Source organism: Helianthus annuus, chromosome 14 (genome assembly GCF_002127325.2).
Source record: "Helianthus annuus cultivar XRQ/B chromosome 14, HanXRQr2.0-SUNRISE, whole genome shotgun sequence".
NCBI classification, from domain to species: domain Eukaryota; kingdom Viridiplantae; phylum Streptophyta; class Magnoliopsida; order Asterales; family Asteraceae; genus Helianthus; species Helianthus annuus.
In genome coordinates this window covers 77,053,105-77,065,170 of record NC_035446.2, presented here as the reverse complement: position 1 = coordinate 77,065,170, position 12,066 = coordinate 77,053,105, and positions in this window count along the sequence as shown.

The window sequence follows — 12,066 nt, the reverse complement described above, 5'->3', positions numbered from 1 at the left end:
TTAAATACATTGACCTAATAAATGGTATGTTTATTTCAGCATGTGAAATATGTGATTATATAGATAGGTATATCTATAAGGAAATTCCAAAAAAAAAAAAAAACCATAAGGATTGACAAATTGAAATAAAGCACAAGCATCCGTGTCTAGAATTCTTTATCAGGAATCTCTTTTCCAATATCAAACATTATTTTGTTTGATCATTTACCTCGTAACTCATACAATGAGAACCCTTTAAAGATGGGATATCATCGAAAGTATAAAAATTTACAATGCACAAATAAGAACCATATAAAGTTATGCTAATGCACAAGAAAACACATGAAACTTAAAATATACGTCCACAGACGTTGAAATATATCACACACGACTTTCCAAGGCAAGACCTTTGAAAAGTATAAATTGGGCACGATGACACCAATACTAATTCTGTCAGTAGAAAACTACTAATCAAAAAGAAGCACTTTGCCACGTGATCCTACAAACGATCTACATTTCGCTGAGGTACGTTGGAACAAGATTTCACAATCATCGGTGCACAGTCTAAACTAAGTCATAATTATTATCACTGAAAAAGGAGTCACATACCTTTGCAAATCCCCTATTCCATTTCAGTTCATTCGACATTCCTTGATAATGGCACTAAACAACGGTTATCATACAAAATTCCAGATAAAAGTTCTTATATTCCTTTCGTAGCAATTCTGACTTCTGTCTATAATAAGTTGACTTTCGCATTCTTTTAATGGTCATCATACCATAAAGAATTCTTTCATAATAGCAAATATTGATCCATTTCGTTTCTTGGTAAATCCATACGATACACATGCACTATTTGTTGCGCATATGGTTCATTTGAGTTATAAGACCCTAGGAAGGCTTCATTCCAAATTATTGTTTTATCCAACCTCAAATATCATTTCGCTATACTTGATCTTTGCATTGTAAACCGCGTTTTGCAAAATGATTACTCTTTGATATTTGATCGATAAATTTTTTTTTTTTGAAAAACTCGATTTTCTTTTTGAAGGTTATACATGGTTTCTGTTGTGATCATGTCCGAACTTCCTTATTAAAACTCGTTAACTTGCTCGCAATACGTATTCAATTCGAAGTCCCGTATGATGGATTGAAACCATCATATTCAAAATAGTCCCAACAAGCACTTCAATTCTCTTGAACCATAACATGCTTGTTTAGTCTTCGAATTCATCAAATCATCACGATCACTTTGTGATGACATTTTCACAAATTTGAAGATTGCGCTAATCTAGGATTTAATTATTTATTTATTTATATTGAATCCGCTTTGTTGATTTATTTTATGAAAGCAATCTTAACCCAATTGTGTGCTAAGATAATGATCCACCATTTCATGTTCTAATTCCGTAGTCCTTACAACCTCAATCGAACCTTTCGTGATATTTCTTACCTTATCATCATTGATCGAAAAACATTATATAAACTTAATTAATTATATATAGAAACTTACAATATAGTATTCCTGTATTTAAAATTTTGTTAAAACCATTAAGATAAAGAATTTATATTTTTACGTATAAAATTTTGTTTGAAGTATATTCTCATTTAAGTTTATGCATTTATTATTGGCAATTAATATTAGTTTTATTATAGTAATAATATATTAATAGTAATAGTGTTAGTATTATTTTTAGATACTAGAGTTATTATCAGGGGCATGTATTGAATAGCCTAGCCTTAGTTAGGCATGGACTGACCACCTATGCTTAAATAAGGCAGCACTAACCAATATCCGCCGTGATAATGACTAGTTAGTTAAGTCATCATACTTATTTAGTAAATTTCAATTATATGTAAAAATATTTTTATATATTATATATATATAGAAATATATATACTTTGTACTGTAAAGAGAAGACATATTTTCATAAAACAATTAAAGGGACGAATAAAATTATCTAAATAATTGTCTAAGTATTCATGAACAAGACATATTATAAATAAATGTTCAACTTGATTAATATTTCACAACTATTAAATACTTATAGAAATATTTATATATATATATATATATATATATATTAAAATATCAAATGTCCTTTACGCAAGCCAATATTTAAGTATGCTTGATATTAAAATAAACATTTATTATTCTACTTTTATGATTTAAAATACCCTAATCTTATAGTTAAACATACTTGATTTTAAAAATGATAATCATGAGTTCTACGATATTGGATAAACCTATTTATAAAACATATATCATTATTTTGTCAAAATTTACCACGGATTTGATATTTTAAACCTATCTATATTTATTCATTATTCTACTTTATGATAACATAAAAGGAAAAGGTATTTAGTAAATCAAAATATCACCTATCTTTAATCAAACATTTTGATTAAAATCATCTGAATACAATTATATATTAAGACGAAAATACACTAACTTTATTGTCTTTTCATGTATTCTTACAAATCACCCATCACAGCACATTGAATTTCTCATATCATAATTCAATATTTGACGAATCATTTTCATGTTTTCATTTCATTTTGAACCGGTCAATCTTAGGTCTTCCTTAGGTACCAATCAAGGTAAGTTTTCCTCTGACAAAGAACTTTACTAATTCCAAAAAGTTCTTCACATTCATTCTAAAAATCTATAGATCATATATCTTTTGGCTTAAACATAATCACCTTGGAAACTACATCATTTCACCGGAATATCTCATCTATTGAAATATCCAAATTCGCTTCCTTGAAACTCTCAATTTCGAAAACGGTGAATTTATTTGGTCATCATAATTATTGAATTCTTTCAATCATTATAAACACTTTGTAGCGTCCGAATAGATTTGTAGCCTATACTAAACCCTATTCATGCGCCATTTGTTTGATTTGTCATATTCTTGATACAATTATGTACTCAGATTACGATACACTAAATTCTATTATCCAGTACCATTTAAGTAAACGATATTGATTTTCGGATAATCATTAACAAATCATAATCCATACTTCCATTCACAAATAGATATTTATTAATTCGGAATCTCCCTCAATTGATCAAAGTAAGTTCATTTCAAATATTGAATCTAATTGTTTCTATAAAAATTCATACCCCTCGAAATATCTTTTGATTCCATTTTCCCGATACATTGTTAAAAGAAGAAACATAACCCCAAGAAAATATCATAGTCCAAATCTCGAGGACGAGATTTTATTAAGGTGGGGAGGATGTAATAACTCTCACAAAAATCAATAATTAGGATAATAATTAATCAATAAGGAAACCTTAATTAAGACACCCAAGTGATTCTGCATTAACTCTACAAATTTCAGAACAATCAGAAGCAGGATCAGGACCCCTAAAACTCAGGGGGGATAAATCCTAGCTAACGATTATCTAAATAAATTGTTGTTTAAATTTCATTGGCCGATTCCGTCAACTCAGCATAGCTAGTCCCACGCGTGGCAACCCTATAGTGTTTAGATGTCCCTTACGGACCGTAAAGGTAAAGCCTTACGGACCGTAAGCATACCTGCTTCCCTTACGGACCGTAAGGGATAAGGCATACAGTCCGTAAGCAGGACCAAAATTGGTGTATAAATAGCAGACTTCGGGACTTAAATTTTGTCTTTGGAACGACGGAAATTCTCCGTCTGTACACCGAGTTATCTTCCAGCTACTCTAAAACACACACACAAATCACTAATTAGTGTAGCGGGGTGCTGCTACCATGCCGGGTATTAACTTGATCATTGTTCAATTCTTTTCTTTCCGTCAGCTTTTATTTTTGTAAATAATAGCTCGGGATTTTACCCTCTAAATCCCTAAACTCTGCCCGTTATTAGGATAATAACTCTAATCACTGGTACGATACTTTATCCGATCGATTATAACTATCCAACGATTGTCTGAGTGCTACTTAAATTGAGTTATACTTTGTTATTCCTCGTGATTTCGACTTGAATGTTTGAGTGCTGTCCGGACTCGGGCTATACTCTGTCATTCGTTGTGAATCCGCTGAATTGTTAAGTATTGCACTTGTAAATCATTGTGAGGGTTTTATCTCGTGATTATCGTTAAAGTTGAATTGAGTTAATACACTAATACGGGTTCCATTGTGTCTAGAAATTAGAACTCGTAATCAGGACACTGCTAGAGTACTTAGTAGCTAAGTAAACTTAATAGTTAAATAAACTTAGCAGCTGGGTTAACTGAGTAGGTTAATTAATCCATTAATTAGGTTCAGTATTAATTAAGTGGGATTAATTAAGCTAAACCAGATTAATTAAGCTAAGTACGATTAATTAAGTTAAGCAAGATTAATTAAGCTAAGTAAGATCTACTAATCACCTAAATAGAAATATATATATATAAATATAAATAGATAATATCAAAGGAAGGTGCTAGGAAGGTGTAAGAGGATAGACATCTGTGTATAGGAAGCTTCCTAGAAAATGCATAAGTAACTTCCTAGAAAAGCTATAGGAAACTTCCTAGAAATACAAGGGAAACTTCCTAGAAATTTCCTTTTCCTACCTATAAATAGAAGCTTAGGAATTCATTTTCCTTTGCTCATTTCTTTTCTTCTTTACTCTATACGTTGGTGTTATAACCAATAATCACCAAAGCGAAGTTCTGTCCGATCGATTCAGGAACCAACTAACGGATGCCAAAGTACTATACTTTGTGAGTTCGTTAAACGGATGCCAAAGTACTATACCTTATGATTTCGGTAAACGGAATCCAAAGTGTTACACTTTGTGAAATTCGTTAAGGTTCGAATCTCGTGACTACCGTCAAGGTTTGATTTGGGTTTTACACAAATACGTATTCCATTCTGTTAAAACTATATGTTTAACTACCAAAAATACTCCCAACTACACACTCACAATCAAACAAACCATTAAATCATCAGAAGATCCAGAATAATAAAGTGCATGCTTAATTATCGGAAGAAGTAGAATCAAGAAGCTTGTTAACTCAATCTTGCATGCTTATAAAGTGAGTCATTCTTCTTTTTAACTGTTTTCTCACAGTTTGTGAGTAAGTATTACAAAACTTCAAGTTATTTTCAAAGGTTATAATTACAGGGATTAAGTCTTTGTAATCACCAAATTACAGCTGGTATGTGGGGGTATTGTGCACATTACTATTTTTATCACTCTAGGTGAGTGAGTATCACTCTAGGTGAGTGAGCCGTCACGATTGGGGCGACAGGACCCAATAGTGGTATGACCACAGTCACAGATCCGGTCGAGTGACAAATACCTATTCTTGATAATTGGTTGATAAAAACATTGTAATCGCTCTTAATACTGTAAATTATAACAAATCTGTTTTTATAAAACCTGAATGAACTCACTCAGTATTTCCCGCTGACAAAACCTTTTTAAAACGCGTTTCAGGTAATTACAGTAGATTGGAGTAAGAACTGTATCCGACACTGAAGGACTTCAAGAAGTGGCTTATTTTATTAATTAAATCAAATTAAGAAATATTGTTTTTATTAAAAGCTACCTTTGTAAAACATGAAATTTATTCCATCTATTTAAATAAAATCCGGTGTTTCTAAACTCTGATATTTTTCCTAACTCACGGTCCTGATGAAATTTCCGCTGCAATGTTTTTTTCAAAAATAATCACTGGTACCACTGGACTGCTCACGGCACCGATTCCGGCCAGGGTGGGTCGGGGGTCGTGACACAAAGGTTCTAAACCTAAGGCATAAGCCTCCTATTTATAGGCCAAGGGATTAATGAGGTTTCTCATTAATTACAATTACGCCACCTTGCCTTTAGGACTAACTAATACTAAAATAACAATGTAACTCTCGTTTTCTTCGATTTCTGCTACAGACTAGATTGACAGAGGCGATAGACAGATAATGCACTAACAGACCCCCCCTTGGATATTGCTGTAGTCAATCTGTAGTCAAGCTCGTAGCGTCTTTTCTTTCTCTCTCTCTGAGTCTTCTTGAAGCTTTAACATCTTCAGCTACACAGACCCCCCCTTGCTCAAACAGAATCCCGGTGAATCTGTCTTCAGCTTCAGTTCCCCCTTTCGGTAAACTCTTCAGGCTCCCCCTATCGTCAAGCTTCCGTGCTTTTGGGATCGACACCTGGCTTTCCGGTTACAAGCTCTTCCAGGAACGATACCTGGCTCTTTGTACGCTTCCGTTTGCGTTGAGCTCGTCTTCAGACTCCCCCTTAGACTCGGCTTTCGGGATCGTAGTCTAGTATAACATCTGCTACACTCAGACATTTATAAGTAACAATCATTTTGAAATTATCAATCAAATTCTCTAATTCACTCCCCCTATCAACAAACTTTACAGATTTGGCAGTGTTAAAGAATCCAACTCCCTCACAGTTAATCTTCCAAGTCCAAACTAATGACCTTGGAGATATCACAAACTGTTTTTGAAATTTTTGATTTTAATTCAAGTAACAAATTAATGAACTTGTTTTATTTTTCAGAAACACAATCAGCTTACTCAGATTTTGAAACTCAGCAACTCAGACATCGGTTTATCGAAAATAATCAAAATCTTTTTGTATTTTCTGAAAATATAAAGCAGTAAAGAAATATGTACACACATATTTACAGACAATATTTTTGTTTGAGTATGCGTCAGAGGATCATATCAGTTTTTGACAAGTCACAAGTACCGTTGAGCTTAGTTACACATTAAGAATTAAACAATTCACTTAGATTGTCGATATACTGATCCACTTAAATTGTCATACAAATTTCAACTAATTCAGGATACGATTTAGATGTTTTAAGACTTAAACTCATTCATGTGTCCCACCTTTTGAATATACTCCCGTATCCAGAATCCCAATATTCAGTCTTACATGTGATTAATACTACAATGATATCTGTACATAAATTAGGTATGCGAGGACTGAGGGATCTCAGGTCGATACTTCCGTATGCGCAGAGAGATATCAGTTTCGACTTTTTGGTATGTCCCCTTTAGAGGATCTTTTAGTTACAACAGCAGCGACTATCAATTTTATTGTTTCATCTGCATGCTGAGGGTTTATGCTGTGTTTCAAGCATTTGGTGAAAGTATTATCCAAGGACTAGGTCAGAACTTCCATTCAGCAGAAGTCCCGGAATAATACCCCAAACATCATAGAGTACAAAAACCTAGTATATTAGAATACGAGACCTTTCAAACGAGATTTCAGGGGTTACCTATATATCCAAGTAGTGTTCCCACGAAATAAGTAAGTTTAAATTTAGGTTTATATCCCGAAAAAGTTTACTAAATGTATAAAAACCTATCGACATATCACCAGTGAGACTGTTTAACGCTATTTAATCATTACAATTCTTTAGCATACTGTAACTGTCTACTGATGTACTATCATTTCCTCTTTTTACACAAAACTCAAATTTTTGAATTTTATCATGTTTTTGGCTTTTTCAAATTTTCTAATGTTTTTGTATTTTCTGACAATTTTTCTCCCCCTAAAATGCAAAATCATTAAAAGAAATTTGATAACCGATGTAGATAGCTTTGTCTCGCCATCCATGTTCTGCTAATCATGCATGGAATTATACTAAAAATCAGTAATTACCCCCATGATTTACAACACATTGATTTTTACGGTTTGAAAAACCGTTTTCAATCTGGTGAAAGTAATCATGTTTGTTCAGCCGTGAGGGTTTCGGCGTATTCAATCAACACATATTTTTGTAATTTTCTATTTTTGACAAAAATTAAAAACAAACATATTTTTGGTTTTTCAAGTTTAACAAACTAAAAACATATTTTTGGTTTTTAATTTTTCAAATTTTTAGGGTTTTGAAATAATGTTTATTTATGTACAGAAAACACATAAACTCCCTGTTTCAAGCAACACAGGGTCCAGCAGCCTCTGCTTCCTCTTCATATGCCAGGCTGCTCCAACTTTCAATTTCACAATCTTCAGATTTTTTGAGCACCTGCACATTCAACTAATTGAATTACTTGAACAATTTGGCCCAGGTCTGTTGAACCTTAGGCATTTCAATACAATAATTTTCATTCAATGCTGGAAATTCATTGTCATTTTTCACAAAAACTTTCTCAATTTTAACTTCAACTTTCTCATCTTTTACCGAATCAACATGTTTCTTAACACTCCATGTTTGACCTTTCGGTGTACCACGTTTGTAAAAATGTGAATCTTTTTGATCATTTTGATTTTGAACAACAACTTGTGGTTTCCAAAACTGTTGGGGTTTTGTCATATCAACTGAAGTTTTCCACCTTTGTGTTCTGAATCTGGGTGTGTGAGAATTCCAGGTCTGTCTTGAATCGAACCTGTTCTGGTTTGATTTCCAATTTTGATTTGAAGCAAACTTGTTTGTGTTATACCTCCAAGTTTGTTTCGAATCAAATTTGGTTGACCTTTGTCTCACATTCTTAGATTTTTGTTTCTCAGCATCAATCTTCTTTTGATCAACATCCACAGGTTTTGGATTTGGACACTTGCGTGCAAGATGTCCTCTTTGATCACATTTGAAACATGTTCTCATGGACACATCTTTGACCTGTGGTTGTTGCTTTTTCTTTTGAGCCTCAAACTCAGCATTAGACTGTCGTCCAATTTTAAATTCTTTTTCTTCATCCAAACTATTTCCTTGAACAAAACTCAGTTTAGCCTGATAATTTGGCGTCTCATTTTTGTTCTAATGTTGTTTCTTCTTATAACCCAACCCAGCCTTCATATTTTTCTTTTTGAAACCAGGTTTGTTATAGGAACCTTTATGACTCTTACCGACAAACTTTGAAATCTCAGACTTCTCTATTTCAACCATTTTGAAAACTTTGTCAACTTTTTCTGAAATCACATTCTGAATCGGAAATACAACATCTAAGAATAATTTGTCTGATCCAATCATGGTATAAACCAATCCCTTTGAATCATCATTCAAATTTTTCTCGGATTTAATGTTTTTCAGATATGCATCATGAAGATTTCCTTCATCTTCATCTTGTGATTCAGATTTACTTGTATCAACCGACTCTTCTTTCAACACACTTTAAACGACTTTACCTACCACCTCTGAATCATGAGAATCATCAGATTTGGAATAGGTTATGTCAATGTTGTCTGGCAATTGGTCTACCATGTTGAAAGCTTTTTCGACCTTTTCCTCATCATAAATGCAAACTTTTCCGGTGGTGGAACTTGATGAAACTCTGAGCCAATGCCCTTCTTGTTCTGCTCAGACTCACCATCACCCGGTTTTATATTGAAAATTCGTTCAAGCACATATGACGACACGTGGTAACTTTTTAACTTGTTGTTATCCTGCTCTAAATCAGCAATCTGTCGCTTTACCTTAGCAACATCTTCGATATAGGAATTAACAACATCTTGTTTTATAGCATACATTCGTTTAAGCTCTTTGGTTGTTTCAGAAAGATAATTCATTCTAGATTGAGCATATTTCATTTCGTCTTTTATTTTATCATATGACTCTTTCATAACATGATGTGATAGTTTCATTGAGTCATATTCCTTTTTCATTTCTAGAACCACATTTTCTTTTTGTGAACATTCATTTTTCATTTTCAAAACATCTTCTTTCAAAACTTCATTTTCTTTTTCTAGCTTTGTACATTTTCCTGAAAGTTTTTCATCTTTTTCGTTAAAAACCTTTTCTTTTTCTAACATCTCTTTGCATTTTTCTTTGAAAATGTTTTCGATTTTTGTGAATTCAAGTTCTCTTGTTCTGAATTGCTCATCTTTTTCAGTACAAGCTCTGCACGGTTCCATGCATTTCTTGCACTGTTCAATTGGTTTTAAGACTTCAGAATCAGAATGTACCTCAGTGATTGGCACTTCGGTGTTTTCAGCAGTTTCTGTCTGCTTCATCTCATCAGCATCTAAATTCTCATTCTTTTCTTCTTTCTGCACCTCGTTTTCAATTTGCTGTTCTTCAGTAACAGCTTCTTTCACAACTTCAACCTCTTCAGCAACCTTCTTCAGATTGTTCACCATCTCTTCAACACTCTTCTTCATTCTCTCTTCATCCCTTTTTCTCAGACATGATAACATGGCATATCTGATCTCCTTTTCAAGCCTTTTAGCATATGTATCATCTTTCATCACATTTCGATAATATTCTGCTCTCAACGGAACAACGAGAAGAACATCATCAAAGATTATGTCTTTCTTTGGAACAACTGGTTCACCTTCTCTGTTGTAGTAACATTCTCTCTTCTTATCCCATCTTCTGTTACTGACAGCACTCTCATATTCTTCCCGCATGTCATCCATTCTGTTGTGAACCACGTTCCATTCTTTGTAAGTCTTCTCACTTAAAATCTCTTCTCGAGTTCTTTCTTTGATCTCAACTTTTTCTTCACGAATTTCAGCAGTGTCTTTGTCTTTGTTTTCATCTTGAATCTCAGAAACAAAGGCACAATAATCGTGTTTCTTTGAAATAGTTTCTGCATCATCCTTTGTTCTAATCTTCCATCGATAATCAATCCGATCTTCTTCTGGACAAATCTGGCTCCAATCAAATCCTTCATCCTCATGGAAGACTGCACAAGCCTTGACTTGGGTTTATCTTCAATCAGTTTCGGATCTTCTCTGCTTCGATGGTAGATTGCCTTTCGGTAGTAATCATCGTTGAAAGGACGTTCATTTCCTTCAGCAACTTCAGAATTTCTGCATTCTCTTTTGAAATGACCTTTTTGCTTGCATCTGAAGCAGGTCACTTTGGATTTGTCGAATCCAAGCTTTGTTGACGCACCTCCAAGCGATTGTTTTCTGGTAATCTCCATATACCTCTGAGCTCTGCGAATGCAACTAGCTAAACACCAGCGAATAACTATGAGTTCCATTTCTTCTGGATCAATTTGGTCGTAGTCTTCTTTGGTCAATTCGGAATTTCCAATTTTGCCAGCTACAAGACCTTCATATGACTCCAGAACCAATGCAAGGAAACTCATTTGCTGCTTTGCTGCATTGATGCTCATCGTAGGAGAATTCTTCAGTTTAAGAGCAATGTTGCAAAGAATCTCTTCAGATTCATCAGAATTTGACTGTGAAGATGAATGATATCCAGAATGATGACTTGTTGACGTTGTTTGTGGCTCTTTCATCTTTTCACCACTAAATGCTGTTTTTGGTGAACCAACGCCTTTATCAGAAGGTACACTGCGTTTGTAATACAAGTCCACATTCTGTTGATGTGAAGAACCAGTCATCTTGCTTTGCTTTTGTAACTCCAGATCATGACTTTCAATCTTTTCAAACAAAGAATCAAGAGAAATTTTGTCATAAGAAGCATCATTTTTTAAGATAAAAACAAATGTTTGCCACTGATCAGCTCGTGGTAACGCTTCAATGACTTTATCAATAAGTTCCTCTCTCGTTTTATCAATTTTAAAACGTTCAAGTTCTATTTTAAGATGTCAGAATCTCTCAATCATTTGTCTCACTGTCTCTCCTTTTATATTATCAAACAGATCAAATTCTTTTTTTAGTAAAGCAATTTTATTTTTTCTAATCTGTTTTCCCCCCTCTGCTTTAACTCTTAAAGCTTCCCAGACTGATTTTGAGGATCCATCATGAGTAAGCAAAGCAAATATATCATTTCTGATTGCTGTCTGGATCAAAGCAACCATTCTTTGTTCTGCTGCAAACTCAGATCTTTCTTCTCTGGAAAGTTTCTTGAACAGTAGATCTTCATTTTTGTCATCTTTTGGCCTTTCATATCCAAACTCCAGACAAAACCAGCTTTCATGGGCATACGCTTTCGCCCAGTTGATGAACCGTTCTTTCCACCAGGTATAATCCTCAATGCTTTCAAGAGTTGGTGGTTTTGATTGCGTTCCATAAAAGTTATCATGCTTGATGTTCTCGTTAATCGCCTTCGTGATGGTTTTTGGTGTAACATTTGTAACCTCAGACGTTTTGGATGTGAACGCGTTGAAAAATGTGTTGTAGAATTCCTCAGCCATGATGTGAATTTCTTCAATTACCTGAACCTCGTATTATGTAACACCTCGAAAAATTTCGTCCAATAATGTCTTGACACGTGTCATAAGGTTCCGT